General features: G+C 45.7%; 1 protein-coding gene across 18 annotated transcripts in view; it reads left to right on the forward strand.

Annotated features, from left to right (window-relative positions):
• The window catches only part of Tmcc3 (transmembrane and coiled-coil domain family 3), a 277437-nt gene that overhangs the window by 134698 nt on the left and 123204 nt on the right, over positions 1-19535 (forward strand). Inside the window, exon 2 of one of the 18 annotated variants that reach the window (XM_039079081.2) lies at positions 354-535. The exons of the other annotated variants lie outside the window; for them this stretch is intronic. The gene's annotated coding sequence lies outside the window, so the exon portion shown is untranslated. The remainder of the gene's footprint in view (positions 1-353; positions 536-19535) is intronic. 18 annotated transcript variants of the gene reach the window in all.

Below are 19535 nucleotides of genomic sequence, written 5' to 3' on the forward strand. Positions count from 1 at the left end.
CCAGAAGAGGGCATCAGATCTCATTACAGATGGTAGTGAGCCACCATGTGGTTGCTGGGATTTGAACTCAGGACCTTTGGTAGAGCAGCCAGTGCTCTTAACCACTGAGCCATCTCTCCAGCCCCCTTTGAGATCTTTTAAATCATTTTATATGCAACTCAACGAATGTCTGTAGCGCCCGCCAAGTCTGGGCATCGGCCTGTACTTGGACAGTTGAAGGCATTCTCTCCCCTAAATTTACACCCATTTGAAATGAATGGTGGGGGTCTTATCCGAGCAGACCAAATATAAAGCTTGGCCGTGGACTGTCATGGGTCACCTCCCTAGCATGGCTCCCTGTGCACTCCTAACAGGCGCACCGCTGTAGAATCACCTGTATTGAGCAGAAGCTGACTGTGTGCTGATCAGAAGAAAGGCTGTGCTCATCCATTCAGTACAAAAGAATCCCTCTTAGCCAGAACGCCTACCGGGAAGAGCTGGGCTGCAGATGTCCTCTCCTTTGGTGTGAGGAAGGCACTTGCAATCCTACGGCCCCGTAAGTAACGGCTGTTGCCCACGCACGAGAAGGCCTGATCCAGAGAAAGCCTGGATTTCTCCGAGAAATGGAGAAAAGGGACGTTACCTCACGGTGACAGGGTTCACTTCCTGTACTGAAGGCTGCATGTACCTCTTACACATTCACTAAATACCCAGCTCTCCTTGCTTGCTCTAGAACTGCTTTGACTTAGAACTAAAGATCCCTTCCTTTTCAGAATGGTGGTGACTTTTCAGTGGTTACGCGGTGCAGCTGGTCCTTATTTAATTATATTTGCTAAGTAGTATGTGGTTTGGATTGTATCCATAACGAGAAGTACCAGGGAAATCTGTAAACACATAAGCACAGTGTCCACAGCTACTTGTCTAGGGAGGCAGACGTTTGTAACCAGGACTATGCTAGGCCAAGATGCACAGCCAGGTGACACCCTGCCTCACACAGGGTCTTGAGATGACCCTGATGGCACTTGGCACTGCCATCAGCATTATCGTCTTGCTGGAAGCTATCCAGCTCTGTAAACTTACCGTGAACAGTTTTATATACCAATGCGCTCTTACCTAGCTACCTTCCGAGGCTGGGGCTTGGGGACCTTCTGTGACTGCTTCACCATTTACCACTGCTACTCCGCCAATCCTGAGCAACGCAGGCAAAGGACTGGATGTTCTGCTCTAAGGCATGGGACGACGCTGTCTTCTTGTGGCTTAAAACACACATCTGAACCCGATGTTTCGTGAATAAATATGTAACGTTTTTAAGTGTAGCAAACAAATTATGCAAATGTAATAAGAAAGGAGGACCCATTGGCTGGTGGCTAATGAGCCTAGACTGAATCATGATTTAACAACCTGTAAATCAGAATCACTAAACGAAACTGCCCCTGCACCGAGTTTGTTTCTATTAGCTGAAGCCCTGCCCAAAGGGCAACGACCCAGTTTAGCAGGTAAACATCCTCGAAGGTCAAACTCTGGAGTATATTTAGTAACAAACAGATTGGTCTCAGCCAACCACACCAGCTAAGTTTCAGCCAGTTACGAGCTATCGGCTGATCAGGCCATGCCCACAGGGCACTGCCAAGCTCCAGGCAATGGAGTGTTCCTGGCCTTCTTTTGCTGTCTGTAACTGTTTTCCTGCCCGGTCCTGTGGGGCAGAGTTCCCTGGACGGTTTTGGTTCTGGCCACTGCCCAACTTACAAATCCTTCTTTACTCATTCAAATTCACATTCAGTTTGTCTAAAGTGTGTGTGTGTGTGTGTGTGTGTGTGTGTGTGTGTGTGTGTGTGTTTAAAGTTGAGCCATTTGAAAATTTAAGCAGTAGACACCATCTTAAAAGTCTTAAAGTCGGGCTGGAAAGATGGCTCAGTGGTTAAGAGCACTGAATGCTCTTCCAGAGGTCCTGAGTTCAAATCCCAGCAACCACAAGGTGGTTCAGAACCATCTGTAATGAGATCTGGTGCCCTTTTCTGGTGTGTCTGAAGACAGCTACAGTGTACTTAATAAATAAAATAAATAAATCTAAAAAAAAAAGTCTTAAAGTCAAGTTTTGGGCTGTGTGTGTGTGTGTGTGTGTGTGTGTGTGTGTGTGTTATAGTAGTGGTATTATTTTCATGTTTTTAAGTTGTCATATTTTTTTTTAAGTTGGCTGGGTTTTGTTTTGTTTGTTTGTTTGATAGTTGTTTGAGACAGAGTTTCTCTCTGTAGCCCTGGCCATCCTAGAACTGGATCTCTAGACCAGACTGGCCTTGACCTCACAGAAATCTACCTGTCTCTGCCTCCCAGTCCTGAGCCTCCACTGCCTTGGCTGGTCTCATCCTTTAGCAATACATTGTATTAAAATATCGTTAATCTTGACTGCCAGCTTGGCAGGATTTAGAACCACCAGGGAAACAAACCACTGGGCACTTCTGTGAAGAAGTTTCTAGATTAAGTTAGTGAGGTGGGAAGAACCAGTGTAAATGCGGGTGACTCCATGCCCCTGACTGGATTCTTTGAATGAAAAGGTGAAAGGGGGGCTGGGCGGCAGCACCCATTCCTCCCCATGGAATGTGACCGCCTCCCTCCAGCTCCTGCCATAACTCTCCTCCACTGTTACCGACCAGACCTTGGCACTCTTAGCCAAAAGCAAACCTTCCCTTCTTTACGCTGCTTTCCGTCAGGCGTTTTGTTGCAGCAATGAAAGAAGTGGTTAATACGGAAAATTGGCAACAGGATATCCTGTCTCTGATTTGATGCAAGGCAGTGGAGAAAGGGGGGCCATTGCAAAGACAAGATAAAATAGGTCTGACTGGTAATGGCTGGACATAAGCAATGGCTGTGGGTCTTACAACTCCAGGAGCAATAAGAAATGCTATTCTAGATTAAATGTAAATGAAAAGTAAAGACTTCCTCTTGCTTTGCCTCAGGGGTCGTGATGAATAATTTGATAAACACTTCCAGAAAAGTATCTGTATAAATTACAGAGAGAAGTGGGACAACCCGTGAGGAGTCTCAACTTGACGAAATGGACTGACTTGTTCACATTGCATTTCTTTGTGGGAGTTGGGTAGTTTTTTATGCCGTAGATGCTTTTCCACTGAATTAGTTTTTGGAGCAATTGATTTCTTTTCCTCTCACAAAGATCAGAATCTCTTGCTCCTGCAATAGTATAGCTTCCATACTGCTTGGGCTCCTGTTCCAAGGGCCTACATTGGAAACCTGGCCCTTCTGGGCTTCTGCCAGATCGTTAATTCTAAATCCTGGCATTTTCTGCTTATCTGAGTATAATTCTTTCTCAGTCTATGATTGTCTCCCTCTCTGACACCTCCATGCTTGTTCTTTTGTCTTTGTGCGTGCACATACGTGTTCATATATGTGTATGTGTAGGTGCAAAGACAGAGGTCAGTGTTCCGCGTCTTACTGTACCACTCTGTCTTAATTTCAAGACTACGTCTCTCGCTGAACCAGGAGCTATTGGCTAAACCGACTGGCCAGCAAGAACCCTGGCATCCTCCTATCCCCACCTCCCCAGCACTGGAATTAAAGCAGTGTGCCACTGTGCCTAGGTTTTTATGTAGGTACCAGGAATTGAACTCGGGTCTTCATGCTTGTATGTCACACTCTTTCCTGACATCACGCGGGTCCCTCATGGTCCATTTCCTGCTGCTATAACTAAATATCACAGAGTGGGCGATTTGTTCTTTAAAAGGTGTTTCTTATGGTTCTGAAGGTTGAAGTGCCCAATGACAGGAGGCCACATATGATGAGAGCTTCAGGGGACTCTGCAGTGCCCCAAAGCTATGGTGAGCCCAAGTAAGCAAGTCACAATCACCCACGAATCCACCTGTGGATTTATCCACTCATGAGGTCAGGGCCCTCGTGACCCAGTCTCCTCTTAGTGGCCCTCCCTCCGATTACTTCATATTGGGAACTAAGTTTCAACAGGATGTTTCTGAAGGGACAGTCAGACTGCATGGTAGATGGTAGCCTCTTGCTTAGGACCTCACCTCAGACAGCAATCGTTTGACTGCTGGAAACTCAGCATCCCCGGCTGCATGTTTAGGGGCCAAACATTTGTAACGATGGGAATGTCATTGAATTCCTGTTGCCTTTTGTGATCTTTACATAAAGCCAATTCTTAGCAGCTAAACTTAACGCTAGTAAGAAAACCTGGCTGAGTTCTGTTAGTTTCATTTTGTTTTAGATGCAGTGAATGGATATAACAAGCCTTAGCTCCAAGGTGGCTGTACTGGCTGGTTTCTCTATCAACTCAACACACAAGCTAGAGTTACCAGAGAGGAAGGAGCCTCAGTTGAGGAAATGCCTCCAGGAGATCCAGCTGTGGTGTGTTTTCTCCATTAGTGATCAATGAGGCAGGGTTCAGACCACTGTGTGTGGTGCGGTCCCTGGGCTGATGGTTCTGGCTTCTGTAAGAAGACAGGCTGAACAAGTGAGGGAAAGCAAGCCAGCAAGCAGCACCCCCTCCATGACCTCTGCATCAGCTACTGTTGGTAGGTCCTGTCCTGATCAATAATAAACAGGAACATGGAAGTGTAACCCAAATAAGCCCTTTTCTCCCCAATAGAAAGCCTAAGACAAGTTGGCGCCAGTGTAGTGGCGCCAGTGTACTGCTGTGACAGCCCTGACCGTGTTTTGGGGGAGTCTTGTAGAAGGACTTTGGAACTTGGGTGAGAAAAGCCATTGAGCCTTAAGATCTCAGTGGGATGTTCTGTAGCAGCTTGGATGATAGCAACACTGAGAGCCGTGCAGGAGGCGGAGACCTGGCTTGTGACATTTCAGAGGGAAGATTGAAGACTATCCAAGCCGGTTCTCTTTTGATTTGAGATTCTGTGGTCCCGGTTGCCTGGGGCTAAAGAATCAGCCATGATTAACAACATAACAGAATTACTAAAACGAAACCTTTGCATTACTGGGACGATTGATGCTGGTCAGCCGGAGCTAAGAAATTAGCAGTGACTAAGAAGAGACCAGCATCACTGAGGTGAATTCTTCCGGGAAGTGTTTTCTGACAGCACAAAGAGGCCGTGTTCCAGAGTTAGCCGAGGTTATACCTGGTGCTGGCAGCCGGACTTGTTAATGTATAAGAGTCACCCAGGGGGTCATGGAGAGCAGCTGAAGCTCGGCACTGTGAGAGGTCAGGAAAGGTCATTGGTGAAGCTGGACCCTCAGTGGCAATTGAAGACCCAGGAGATGTCAAGTATTAGAAGTTGAGGCTTGGCACCAGGAAGAGAGCCCGTGAGAGGCTATTGGTGAAAGTGCAGTCCAGTCGCAACAGGAGACCCCAGTGTTTTGGAGATGCCAGTACCATGTGACGACCACCAAGAACAGGAGCAGCAGTGAGGTGAAGCCAGCCAGGGCCCAGACAGCAAGCTGCGTGTGTGAGAACTGAACTGGAGAAGTGACCCAAACCCTTCGGGGAAGTCCAGAAGATCCTGAGTGGATCCCGGACATTGGATGGTTGGAGTTTGATTTTGCTTTGATTTGACCGCAACCGTGTCCTGATTTTTTTCCCACTTGAAGTAAGAAAAGTATTGTACTGGAGCGCACAGTTAAGAGACTTTGAATTGTAAAAGACTTTGGATTTTAAGAGATTGAACATTTTACAGAGACTGAAATTTTAACGTGTCTGAATTTGTAAAGACTGTGGGACTTTAAAAAGTTATTTAGATCTTGGGGATGAATAAGAAAGTAACCACTGTGGGCTAATAGTGATGTGTTTGTGTGTCAAGTTGACAAGGGGTCAGCTGTATGGCTGGTTTTGTGTGTCAACTTGACACAAGCTGGAGTTATCACAGAGCAAGGAGCCTCCCTTAAGGAAATGCCTCCATGAGACCCAGCTATAAGGCATTTTCTTAATTAGTGATCGAGTGTGGGAAGACCCAGCCCTCTGTGGGTGGTGCTGTCCCTGGGCTGGTGGTTCTGGGTTCTGAGCAAGCTGAGCAAGCCAGGGGAAGCAAGCCAGTAAGCAGCACCCCTCCATGGCCTCTGCATCAGCTCCTGCCTCCAGGTTCCTGCCCTGGGTGAGTTCCTGTCCTGACTTCCTTTGGGGATGAACAGCAATGTGGAAGTGTAAGCTGAATCAACCCTTTCCTCCCCAACTTGCTTTTTGGTCATGGGGTTTCATCGCAGCAATAAAAACCCTAAGGTAGTGGCACTTTCTCTTTTCGTGATAGGAGACTGCATCATTTAATTTCAATGAATCTTTCAATGTCTATTATTAGGCATTTCCTCTTTAACCCCATGGGAAAAAGAAAAGTGATCTTAAGTTTAGAATCCTTTTTCTTTTCCTTTTAACCCTTAAGGAACACAATAAATACCACATGTCTTTATTAGGGTTTCCATTGCTGTAAAGAGACACCAACTGTGGAAACACCATAACCAAAGCAATGTTTATAAGGACACCAATTCATTGTGGCTGGCTTACAGGTTCAGAGGTTCAGTCCATTATCATCAAGGCGGGAGCCTGGCGGCATCCAGGCAGGCTCGGTGCAGGAGGAGTGGAGTTCTGCATCCTCATCTGAAGGCTGCTAGAAGACTGACTTCTAGGTGGCTAGGAGGAAGCTCTCTCCAAGCCCACCCCGACGGTGACACACTTCCTTCAACAGGGCCATACCTTCTAATCATGCCACTCCCTGGGCCAAGCATATTCAAACCACCACACCATACATCCCATGACTTATTTTTGAAGTGTTTTAAAACATTGTTGTTGTTATTATTTTGTCCTCATACCTAATACTTTTACTGCCTCTGCCCTGCTCTTGGCTTTATGTCAGGGTGTGCGGGATCCAAGAATTCAAGGAGATCGTTTTTCACAGTGCTGTGCTTTTGGAAATGGAAGCTAGGCATCAGAGAAGGATGGACTTATGGTTAGCAGAGTAAGCATTTGGTATCTGGGCATTCTCTGCATATAGATCCGTGACAATGGGGGACCACCTACTGACTGTCGTGTGTTCAGTGCCTGTCTGAAAGCTTTATCAATAAATCTGTTTGCTATTCTCAGTGAACTTATGGGATGTATGTTCATTTTCTTTTCTCTATGGAAATCGAAGCACAGAGAGGTTAAATTTATTTTTCCCAAATCATATAGTTTGACAGTGGACTTAAACATAGGAAGTCAACTCCAAAATCTGTGTTCACGATGGAATTATTACTAAGGAATCTGTTGGCTCTTTGATATTCTATCAGTGGCTTCCATTTTAAAGAGAACCATGGAGAGTTAATTAGTGTTCATTGTCAATTTCCTTAGCCTCGAAACATGCTAATGTTCCTAACAGTTACAATAGGATAGTACAGCTTGTTAACTTGGTCGGTGTAGCCTGGTTTGGCAAATATCTTAGCTGAGCTAATTGCTAAGTAGTAGAAATATGTCTCTGAGAGTTCTAGAGATGGACGTCTAAGATCAAGTTACTGGCTGACAGGGTCTTGCCCTTTCTCACAGCACCGTCATATGGCAGAGGTAGGGTTGAACCCTATGAACTCAGATAACAGAAAGGACCAGGGGGCTTCCTGAAGCCTGACATATGGGGCCCTAATTGCCTCCACAGAGGTAGAGTCATTGTGTGTAAATCACTCCCTCAAGGAACTGTCCCGTTGAGGATTAAATTTCAGTATGAATTTTGGAGTGACATGGGCAGTTAAACCATAATACACTCAGACCACTCTCTAACCTTAAACTGGTCGATGTTTACCGCATGTTAACTTTCTGGGATGAAGTTCACCCAAGTGGGTCAGCAGCCCCCGCAGAATGAATCTCACTCTGTCACTTGCAGTGTTCATGTGTGGTGACAGACAGGGCTCCTGGATGAATTCTATCCACCGTGCAGTATAATGTTGAGGGCGTGTTTCCTCTGTGTGCACATGATATGCTTACCTGTATGTGTGTGCACGCACACTCTGCCTAAAACGACAAACATTATAATCCTTTGGGAGTTTTCTATAACCTGCGTTCATTGGTTCTAAATCCTGTTAGCTGGGGCAGTCAAGTCTGGAGAACTGCATGTTACTACAAGCTCACGGCCCTTTCCCCCTGTCGTTTCCTCACACCGGTACCAAAAGCTGCCATGGATGTCAACTCTAGTAAACTTTATGTTAACCACCCCCATGTGCCACACTCCACACCCTCACATCCCATACCACCCTACCACATCTTTCGCCCCATATCCCTCACCCGTCACAACACACCATCTCAAACTGTCTCAGGGTTTCTATTGCTATGAAGAGATGCCGTGACCACAACAATTCTTATAAGGAATTGGGGCTAGCTTAAAGGTCCAAGGTTTAGTCTATTATCCTCATGGCAGGATGCACAGCAGTGTGCAGGCAGACACGGTGCTGGAGAGTGGCTGAGAGTTCTACATCCAGATCAGCAGGTGGCAGGAAGAGACGGTGAGTTATTAAGTCTGGCTTGAGTGACTGAGACCTCAAAGCCTGCCCCCTAGTGACACTTTCTCCAACAAGGCCACACCTCCTAATGGTTTCATGCCCTATGGAACCTATTTTTATTTAACCCACCACACAAGCCATCCTCAAAGGAACCCCCTTGAAGGTATTTTATTCTCCTTTTAAAGATGACGGAAGGAGGAATGTAGAGCTTGCATTTGGCCAGGGACATGGAGACAGCAAATGGGACTTGAACTCAAGTCTTCCTCGGCACTGACAGAACAGTACATGGAGACTACAGTGTAGCCATTGATAAGAAAAGATGTTTGAGCTTTACAAGTAAATAGTCTGGGTGCTGCTTGGAGGGTGAGGACTTAGCATGTAGAGTCACCTGGGTTTAAGCTCCAGCACCGTATCGTCATCATCGTCATCATCGTCATCATCATCTTTGTTGTCTCTGTCTTTGTCTTTGTCGTCGTTGTCATAACCAGCAGTAACTAAGGCTTCCTGTGTAATGGTGAAACCAGAAGATTAGCCTTTGAGTCTTAGCTTTGTTCAACATGAAGATATTAAATAACAAAGACCTATGTCTTCACTTGTCTATAAAACAAGAACAATACGCCTGCAACCACAGTGACATTATGTTTAGGTGGGGTAATGGAAATGACAGTTCCCCTATGGAGTTCTTGGCTGGGATTCCCATTTGGCATCTACCTCCCAGTCCCATGGACTCTTAAGATTCACCTTAGCTTTGGCCCACTGTGTTTCTTTCCAGTGTTATAGTCCTAGGCTGGGGAGATGACTCCATTGGCAAACTGCTCGCCAGGCAAGCATGATGGCTGAGCTTGGATCACCAGCACCCATGTAAACACCCAGGCGGGTTTGTGTGTGTCTGTAATCCCCATGCTGGGGAGGAGGAGACAGAGGTCCCTGAGCTTACAGGCTGCCCTGCCTTGCTGAGCCAGGGAGCTTAAGGCTCAGTGAGAGACCATGTCTCAAAAGTTAAGGTCATGAGTGACTGAGGAAGACTCCTGATGTCAGCCTCTACCCTGCACACACACACACACACACACACACACACACACACACACACACACACGCATGCATGCATGCATGCACACAACACATACACACATATACATCATACACGCATGCACACACATACACACATACATGCACATGCATCCACATGCATGCATACATGCTCACATATATGCATGCACACAACACATTTACACACATACATACCATACATGCATGCATACACATACATACATGCACACACATACATGAACATACATACCATACATGCACACACACACATGCATGCATGCACACAACACATACACACATATACATCAGACACGCATGCACACACATACACACATACATGCACATGCATCCGCATGCATGCATACATGCTCACATATATGCATGCACACAACACATTTACACACATACATACCATACATGCATGCATACACATACATACATGCACACACATACATGAACATACATACCATACATGCACACACACACACACACACAGGAAAATGAGTCTGTTCTGCTCCTTTATTTAACCGACTGAGTGCTTGCCTTGTAGTGAGCACCACCATTGTTGCCAGATGTACCCCATTCAGCACTCATTCAGCCCAACTGTGGTCACAGTTCATCCAGGGCAGTTCCTGCTCAGACGGCTCTCATAATGCACTCAGACCTGAGTAAAGTGGGTAAGGTAATGCGGCTTCCCAGACTGATTTGCTTAAGGAAATCTCTGGACAGATGGGTGCTGGCACTTGTGGTGGCTTTCGGTCACTTTCTCTGGGATAACAGACAAATCAGGAAGGTTTAGCATGAAGCAGGACAAAGTCATTAAGAAACAATGGATTGTCACTCTTGAGGGGGTCACTTCCCAGTCTGCCCAAACTCAGAGGCCCTTAGCAAGGTCGTTTAAAATGGAACCATCCTTTTCATTTGTTTGTTCACTTTGGACAGGTTCTCACTGGGTAGCTCTGCTTGTCCTAGCACTCACTATAAAGACCAGGCTGACCTCAAACTCACAGAGGTCCACCTGCCTCTGCCTCCCACACCCAGCCACCATCCATATACATTTTAAACTCTTCAAATGAAAAGGAAAATTCGTTTCTCTATAAGGATAATGGAGCTCATCTTGAATATATTTAAATTGGAGAGCCCACAGATTTTCATATTGAAATCTTTTAAATATTTAAATTAATATGCTCCATTCTTTGGGCAGTTGCAGTGAAGATGAAGACGGGTTATTCATTTCAGTCAGTGCTTGCAAAGCGTCACCTAAGGTGGGTCTTCAGAGAGACCAGAACACTCAAAAACTACCTCATTCATCAGCACAGCAAACTGGGGGGATCTATTTGGTACCAGTATTTAGTAAGAAACTCTGAAACTATCTTTTTGCTGGGGTGAGTGGGCTAGTGAGAGATTTGAAGCCTGAAAAGATACAATGTAGAGACTCTGAGGATTCCTTAGGGAATGTATCAAAGTCAGACCTGTGCCCTCTGGTAGAGAACAGACTGACAATGCCTTCTCACCAGCCCCTGTTCACTTCCCCTAACCCTCACGTAACAAGTCAATCTCAGAAGGCTACCTCATGATCACTCATAGCCTGTTCTGAGAGATAACTGCATGAGGTAGCAAAGATGAGCTTCTATGATTGGGATCAAACATCTTCTAAAAGATGCTGGGTTAATTTGCCCTGAGTTGTAGCTCGATGGAAACATCAACACTGTCAAGCTCAGGTCGCACATTTTAATGTAGTAAAATGAACTCAACAGCGGCCCACAAGCTTCCCCCAGCAGCAGCTGTCGCTGTGTGGGTGGTCTTGGCTGAGACTACATTAGGTTACCCAGATGCGTTCCTGTGTTTGCGGTTTCACAGTCAGAGCACACAGTGGTTACTACATCCCACCTGGATTCATGGTAGAGGTGGGATAATCGGATTCAGATAATCGGATTGACGGAGATGAAGATCGATTTCATAGACTCATCTACAGTCCACCTGAACTGTGATGGCAGCATTAAACATCCCTTGTCCTACACGTACTAGTTGGGGGAAGGGATTATTAAAAAAATGATCTCCCGGAACTGAAGTCTGTTTCGAAGCTGGACTTGGTGATTTGAAAACCCAACTGATCAGGCCAGTGGCCCTTAAGGTCTAGGCCACAGAAGAACTGATAGAATTTTGAGATTGCCCTGGGGCATGTAAACATCAGGGCACCTCTGTCTGCCCCTGGGGAAAATAATCCCCAGTCTTACCACAGCTTGCCCAGTTACTCAGCTCTTGTAGTGATTTTTTCAAGAGTTTTGGGTGGTTTCGATCATGCTCAGCCCCTAGCTTAATTGGAAAAGAGGGGGTGCCGGTGACTTCATCTCTGGACCTCTTCCCTGAAACCCGCAGTCTCATTTTCCATGGGCCAGTAGTTCTAAAAGGGAAAAGAAAATGTCCTGACTTGCCAATGTATCAAGCATATCACAGATACACATATGATACACCTAATACATCACATTTAAAGACATTAAGCGGGTCTCTTGTCTAATCCCACCCTCTTCCCAGACATAGCCAATCTTAACTTCTTTTTTTTAAGATTTATTTATTTATTTATTTATTTATTTATTTATTTATTTATTTATTTCATGTATATGAGTATGCTGCTGTCCTTGACACACCAGCTGAGGGCATCGGATCTCATTATAGATGGTTGTGAGTCACCATGTGGTTGCTGGGAATTGAACTCATGACCTTTGGAAGAGCAGCCAGTGCTCTTAACCATTGAGCCATCTCTCCAGCCCCAATCTTAACTTCTAATTACCCCTATGATACATTGCTATGCACAGGTATGCACATAGACTCCTTCTACGTAATTATATTGACATATATGATAATATGCTTTATTATGCATTCCTCATAGTGCTAGAGTCTGCTTCCCTCCAGAGTTGGCATGCTACCCAGGCTTGGCTTATCCGTGCCCAACTGCCAGTGGCCAAGGCCGATCCGGTTTATCACTACTCCCAAGCCCTCCACTAACCTCTTATACACTTATTCACTTATACACTTGAATCTTCCCACACACACTCCAGTTATATACCCTCTCGTAAAAATCATTGGGGCCAGGGAAGAAAGCAGAGTCTGTTTCATTAGATCTGAGGATGCTGGAAATTTTCACTTCCAACAAATTTTCAGAGGATGGTTCCAGGGGCTACCCTGTGAAGCAAAGGGATACAGTGTGGAGTCAGTGACATGCCCCGATGCCTTCTAATCTAATCATTTTGAGATTTCATAGCAAACAATGAAGGCTGGGCTGTCCATTCTAGCTTGTCTTTATTGCACATAGCGAAGAGAAACAATGTTTTTGTGAACAATGTTTTTGTTTATTAGGAAAAAACATTGGCTCATTTTAGAAACACAATTCTGTTTCTTGTCTTGATAGCTTGGGAGAAGAAACCTGTGCTAGATTGTCTCAAAAGCCTAGCACCATAGACTGGAGGTGTAGAGCACTTGCTTTGTGTGCATGAAGCCCTGAATTAAGTCCCTATTACCGTACAAACCAAGTGTGGGGGCCCAGACCCACAGAAGCAGGAATTTCAGGAGTTTGAGTTTATCCTCTGCTGTAGAGTGAGTTTGAGGCCAGCTTGGCTTACAGAAGACCCCATCTTGAGAACACTTTAAAAATCAAAACCAGAAAGTAAAATCAAACATTTGACCAATATTGGCAAGAAAGTCACTTTCTCTTTGGGGGATTCTCAGTTCTCTGTTGTCTTTCGGAAAAATAACCCCACCCAGTGCCCTGCTATTTCTGCCCAGCTTTGAAGGAACAAGTCTGCCCTTGGCAGACAAGAAGCCTGATGCCCTTAGTTATCCTTTCATGCCTGGGTGGCTTGGTGGATATGCCTGGAGACAGTGTGCTATTTTCTTGGAAATAATAAAAACAAGTAAGTCTCTTTTGTGGTCTTTTGATTTTCTTTTGGTCTTCCTTTGAAGTGAATGCTTTTCTTACCCTCTCTCAGAACCCATACCTCAGTCCTGGGCTAGTTTAAATAACATTAAAGATTTTCTTTGCTCTCTCATTCAGATCAGCCATTGAATGGGCTTCCTCCAGCTCCAGAACCATTTATTGAATCAGAAAAATGATTTCTTTTGTGAAGCAATTTCATGGCTTGTTATGTCCAATATGTCTGTAAAATTGAAGGTTACATAGCCTTACCTGAGACTGACTCTCTCTCTCTCTCTCTCTCTCTCTCTCTCTCTCTCTCTCTCTCTCTTTGCAAAGATGGAAAAATGAAAATTTTGATAAAAGACTCTCTAAGCCTGTGCCTTTGGGGGTCCTCATGCCTTTAGAGGCATTGTCCTGGTATTTGTTTTAAAGTCATGCAAGGAAACTTGTGGCTTCACACAACATTTGTTTCAATATGTCGGTGGGCATTAATAAATCATAAATAATTGAAAGCCTCACTATTTTTAGGGGAAAATAACAAAAAAGACAGCTAGCTGGGTTTTCTCTGGCATTTTCATGCACGGTCATACCGTATTTTGTACGTACATGTGGCTTCTTACAGAAGGCAGAGCTCCAAATCCTGCACAACTTCATTATCTAGATGCTAAGCCATTAAGCCAGGGTACTGTGAAGTTTAGAACACAGACTTTAGGCTTAATTATGTAGGAGGTGGTGTCTCCCCAGGGCTGTAGAGAGGGCTCTGTGGTTAGGAATGCATCCTGCTTTTGAAGAGAAACCTGGGTTCACATCCCAGCATCCACAAGGTGGTCCACAACAATCCCAAGTCTAGTACCAGGGGATCTGATGGCCTCTTCTGGCCTCTGTGGGCACGACATGCACGTGATACTCAGATAACCCAGGCAGACAAAACACCCAAACACATAAAATAAACAAATCTAAAGAAATTAAAAGTTTACGTAACGTCTCTAGAAGAGAGGGTCCACGTTTACCTTTTAAGATTTAGGAAACTCAACCCATGGGAATTGGCTTTAAGCGCTTAGGAGACAGGATGCTGAGGCCATCTCCTGGGTCTTTCCAGGCACCATGGACTCCGTGGCAGATACCCTTGGATGACACCCGAGCTGGCAAGTCGCAGACAGACACATTGCATCTTGACGTCAGAGTGGGCGAGGGAGGGGCATCTGTTGTAGCATGAGACATTTTCATTCATTAGAGGTTGAAATAGCTGCAGGCAGCAGGCTTGAAGGTTGCATTAGGCCAAATGCTATTTTCCCACCAGCTCTTTCTCGAATACCTGCTCTGCCCTCAGGGCGCCATGGTAAGTTTTGAGCGTGTAACAAGTCCAGCGTACTGAGTTCTGACTTCATGGAAATAACTTAAGGGGGTCGTTAAGACTTTACTTGAAAAAGGAAGCTCATTCTTAACTTCCTAGCATTGCCGTTATAATGTGACAGATTGAAAAAGTCTATAGATCTCTCCCGAGAGACACATCCAGAGCAGGGCCAATACAGAGGTCAGTGCTAGCAGCAAACCACCGAACTGAGAACAGGACCCCCTTGGGGAGAATTAGAGGAAGGATTGAAAGAGCTGAAGGAGCTTGCAACCCCATAAACAACAATGCCCACCAACCAGAGCTTCCAGGGACTAAGCCACTACCCGAAGACATGGGCTGACCCAGGGCTCCAACTGCATATGTAGCAGAGAATAGCCTTGTTGGGGCACCAGGGGAAGGGGAAGCCCTTGGTCCTGCCAAGGTCAGACCCCCAGTGCAGGGGAATGTGGGGGTGGCAGTAAGGGGATGGATGGGGGGAATACCCGTATGGGGGAAGAGGATGGACAGGAAACCGAGAAAGGGAATAACATTTGAAATGTAAATAAAGAAATATATCTAATAAAAAATAATAACAATAAAGAAAAAGTGTAAGATGTTAGATTCCCGACTTCTTTGGGTCAGTGTGGTCACTCAGCCTTGAATTTTCTAAAATCCACCCCCTTGCTCCCTTGCTTACATCTGCCTTCCTTCACTTGTCCTCAAGCAACTCTCCCTTCGCCCTTTGTCTTATTGTAACCTTGGCATTGTCCGCTCCAAAGACCCTGCTCTCCTGATTGCTCAACAACGCTGGCTTCTCTTCTACTTTGCACAGTCCTCCTCAAGGGAGAGTCTAAAGAAGAAACGACAGAGACGTTTGATTGGAACTCGGAAGGAGGAGAATGACTAGAGATTAAAAGATACTGGCAGAGGAAGCCAAAGTAATTTTCTGCATTAACTACACAAGACAAATCAGATACTCCAAATAACAACACAGAATACAGTTATCATGGGACATTGCTGTCATTTCCTAGAGTCAGAAATAGACAGAGACCAGTTTGGGAGCTGGGCAAGTGGCCAGCCTTGTCGCCTTGTCGTCGGTGGATAGGAATGAGGAAGGGTCATGCTTGGGAGAGCATGCCGGCTAGAAGCAGCATTCTCTGGAGCGCATGGGGGCCACTGAGACTTGAAAAGGCTCAAGCCACACTTTCAGTGCCTGTGGAAGAGAGACCTCAATGTACTTTAAAGGCTCCCGACCCTTCACTTTCTCCCAAATCCTCTTTTGGTTTTGTTTTATAGCTCATCATATAGATTTTATATCTGAGCCTATTGGCTGAGGATGCCCCACCCCCACCCCAGCCCCTGCCCTGCTCCCTTTATAATGTCCGGGGATATCTGTTTCTTTGACTCTGCCTGTTCTATGTCTCGATCGAGTCATTTCTCTGTCTCCAAACTCCAAGCCCTCCGTGGCACACATGTGCCTATGTCACTTGGAGAGTGAAGAAGGACCTCAAGTCTTGTCGCTTGAGTGACTGAGGTGCTCTTGTCTCATTCTTTTCAAATAATGCATCATTGACAGAGGAAAGGACACGAGGGCTGCCTCTTCTCTCTCTGTCTTGTAAGAAAAAAGAGACTGTGCAATTAGGAACAGCCATAGTGTAGAGTGTAGGAAAGGCTTTCTGTGAAGGGCCAGGTAAGAAATATAATACTCAAAGCTTTGAGGGCCATGTAGTTCAGATCCTGAACTTGACCACGTTTCACGGAAGCAGCTACAGGCAAGGAGTGAGCCCAGATGGGTTTACAAACTTCACGAGCACTGAGACGTTAACGTCATCAGATTTCATATGTCATGAACTATATTTCTCTGTCTCCTTCAGCTGTTTAAAAATATGAAAAACATGTTCGGCTTGCAACCCTGTAAAATAGGTGTGGGGGGGGGGCCTAGACAGAGGGCTCACTGGTTAAGAGCGTTTGCTAGAGGATCCAAGTTTGGTTCTCAACACTCACGTCAGATGCTTTGAAGCAGCCTCTAACTCATGCTCCATATTGGATGCTGTATTCTGACCTCTGAGGGCACCTCTACCAACCCCACACACACATGTGCACACATATATATACACACAAACACATATATATGTGCATAAGTATAACACACATGTGTTAGCATATATATGCACATCATTATATACACGCGCAAATAAAAATTAAATCTGTAGAATAAGGTAGGTGGTAGTTTAGATTTCTGCTGTGTGGGCCATGGTCATTCCGAGCCCTGGCATAGAAGGAACTTGGAAGTAAAAATGGAAAGTCTTTTGTTCTGATTGGAGCTTTACTCCTCCTTAATCTTGGCATCGTCTTAATCCCTAATCTCACTTTCCCCATCTGAAAATGAGTCCAAAGGGATCAGGGTGTAAGGTGAGAGTGGAGAGGCCTGGGCAAACAAGTCAGTGGTTCACGTCTGCCTACCGCCCTGATAGGAAAGCAGATAGTGGAGCTGCTGGGTCCCTCACACAGAGCTCTGAAAGCCCTTGGAATCTCCTGAGTGATAAGGGTGGCAGGAATATGTGTGTTACCCATAATAAGCCCCTGTCAGCCTGAGTTTAGGCTAATGAGGGAACTGAGGGCCCCTACATAACTGCAGGATGGGTGTGGCTACTGGAGGTGCGTGGAGCGTGTTGGAAGAAGACTAAAGATTAAGGTAACCACCAATATCCAAGGATGAAATCAAGCATATGTATGCCACGGAGCCGCCATTAAAAGCCCTAAACCATAGGGTTCTCGGAACTTGCATACTGATGAGTGCATCTGTGAGGGTGGTGCACTCCCCAGCAATGGAGGCCTCTTCACCTGACGGGTCCCCTGCAGCCTGTCAGAGAGTCACATGTAGTACTTAACAGAGTGAAGCAGTCTTAAGACTTATCAAACCTGGGGTGGTGGGGGCTGGGAACCCCTCAATTTACAGCCAGCCAGTCAGAATTGTTGGAGGTCTAGTAGTTGGCGCCAGTGTCTGGAGTGGGAGCAGCTTATGGGCCTAATCCCTTAACCTGAGGGGTCTGTGCTGGATGAGTAGTTTGGAATGAGAAGCAAGTGGTTCCGTCATTTGCGAGCTTGCTGAGCGTGCATAAAGTCCTGGTGTGGTCTCCAGCACTGCAGAACTCAGTTATGGGGGACTGACATACCGCTTAACAGGGGAGGAGCAGAAGCAGGAGGATCAGAGGGTTGTTCTCAGCTAGGGCGAGGGAGAGCCCCACACATTTAGAAGCATTAACACAGTTCCAAGTCACGTTCATATGACTTACCTCTGTACGTGTGAAGTTTCACATCCCCAGTCGTCCTCCCTGAACAACGAAATGTCACTGGAAATATGAGAAAATTATTATCAGTCTACAAAATGCCCCAAAACTGCCAAGACCATCAAGAGCAAGGAAGCCTTAAAAATGGCCACAGCAGCAGCGGACTAAGGAGAATATGGCAGTATCATACAATGAGGTGTTCTGGAGATGGGGTCCTGAGTCAGGGAGGGACTGTGAGTGAGGAATGGCGGCCTCTGGCCCAAGTGTGGAGTGTAGTGTGTGGTAAGGCAGCAGTGTTGGCGCCTCACTAGGGACAGATGCCTCACTAGGGACAGACATGCCACAGTGTAAACACTGGTGTGGCGTCTCAGATTGCGAACAGAGTATGCTGTACACCTACGACTACTATATCAATGAAAATTTATATTTAAAACAACTCTGAAGAAAACCCATAGGACTTAGCAGCTGATCAGCTTTGGTGCAGAAGGAAGAAGGAGGCTATGGCAGTCTTTAGCCTCCTTACTTGGGATGGTAACCAAACCAGTGGATAGAAATAATGACTTTGGCAAGCTTGAAATAGAACGGGGTGAAGTGGGAGTGCCAGGGAAATGTCTATAAATAATGGGATATATCATTCTACCCCTAAGGTCATAAGTGTCCAGAAAGGCTTTCTGGATTCCAAAAGCTTTATTTAAAATGATCGCCAGGGGTCTGGAAAGATGGCTTAGCAATTGTAAGTACTTGCTGCTCTTCCAAAATACCGGAATTCAGATCTCAGCACCTAGGAATTTAACGCCCTCTTCTGACCTCTGCAGGTGCCTGTATGCACACACACACACACACACACACATGCACACACAAGCACACACACACACACACACACACAAACTCTCATGTGTGCGTGTGCATGCACACACCCACGTAAGCAAGCACCAAGACACATGGGCATACACACAAATTTTATAAATAAACCTTTAAAAAACAAAAACAAGCACAATGTTCCTAAGGTTTGCAGCATTTGGCACTTACATCCTGGTGTAAGAACAAGAAACTATCTGGCTCAAATAAACAAAACGGTTATTGAATTGAGCACGACTATCTAGCTCCCTGCCCGTGTCCATATAACTCTTTGCAGTATGCTTACCCTCCTGTCATAGGTACATTGTGCGCAGGGCTACAAGCCCTCTTCATTTGCAGAAAGATTTAGAGTCGTGCCGCCAAGCAGGACGTCATGTGTTTGGCCGCAGCCACGGTCAGTCCTTTCTCTTCAGCCAGAAGCCCTTACTGTGTTGACCCAAATCACACTGAAGAGCCGAGTTTGTTTACTTCAGTCAAGAGCAAGAGCTCTGTTGGAGTTCTCTCTTTCTCCCACATGTTTCCAATCCGAAATCGCAGCAGAGTACACGGTCCTTTACCAGGGACTTTGGAGTGTCTGCTGTGCCGTACAATAACATACGTACCAGGGCATGTCAGGAGCAGGCAGCTCGTGAAACAGTAAATCCAGACGATGAAAAACATATGGGAAAAAAAATCAGCTTCC

The sequence above is a fragment of the Rattus norvegicus genome, chromosome 7 (genome assembly GCF_036323735.1).
Source record: "Rattus norvegicus strain BN/NHsdMcwi chromosome 7, GRCr8, whole genome shotgun sequence".
Taxonomy (NCBI): domain Eukaryota; kingdom Metazoa; phylum Chordata; class Mammalia; order Rodentia; family Muridae; genus Rattus; species Rattus norvegicus.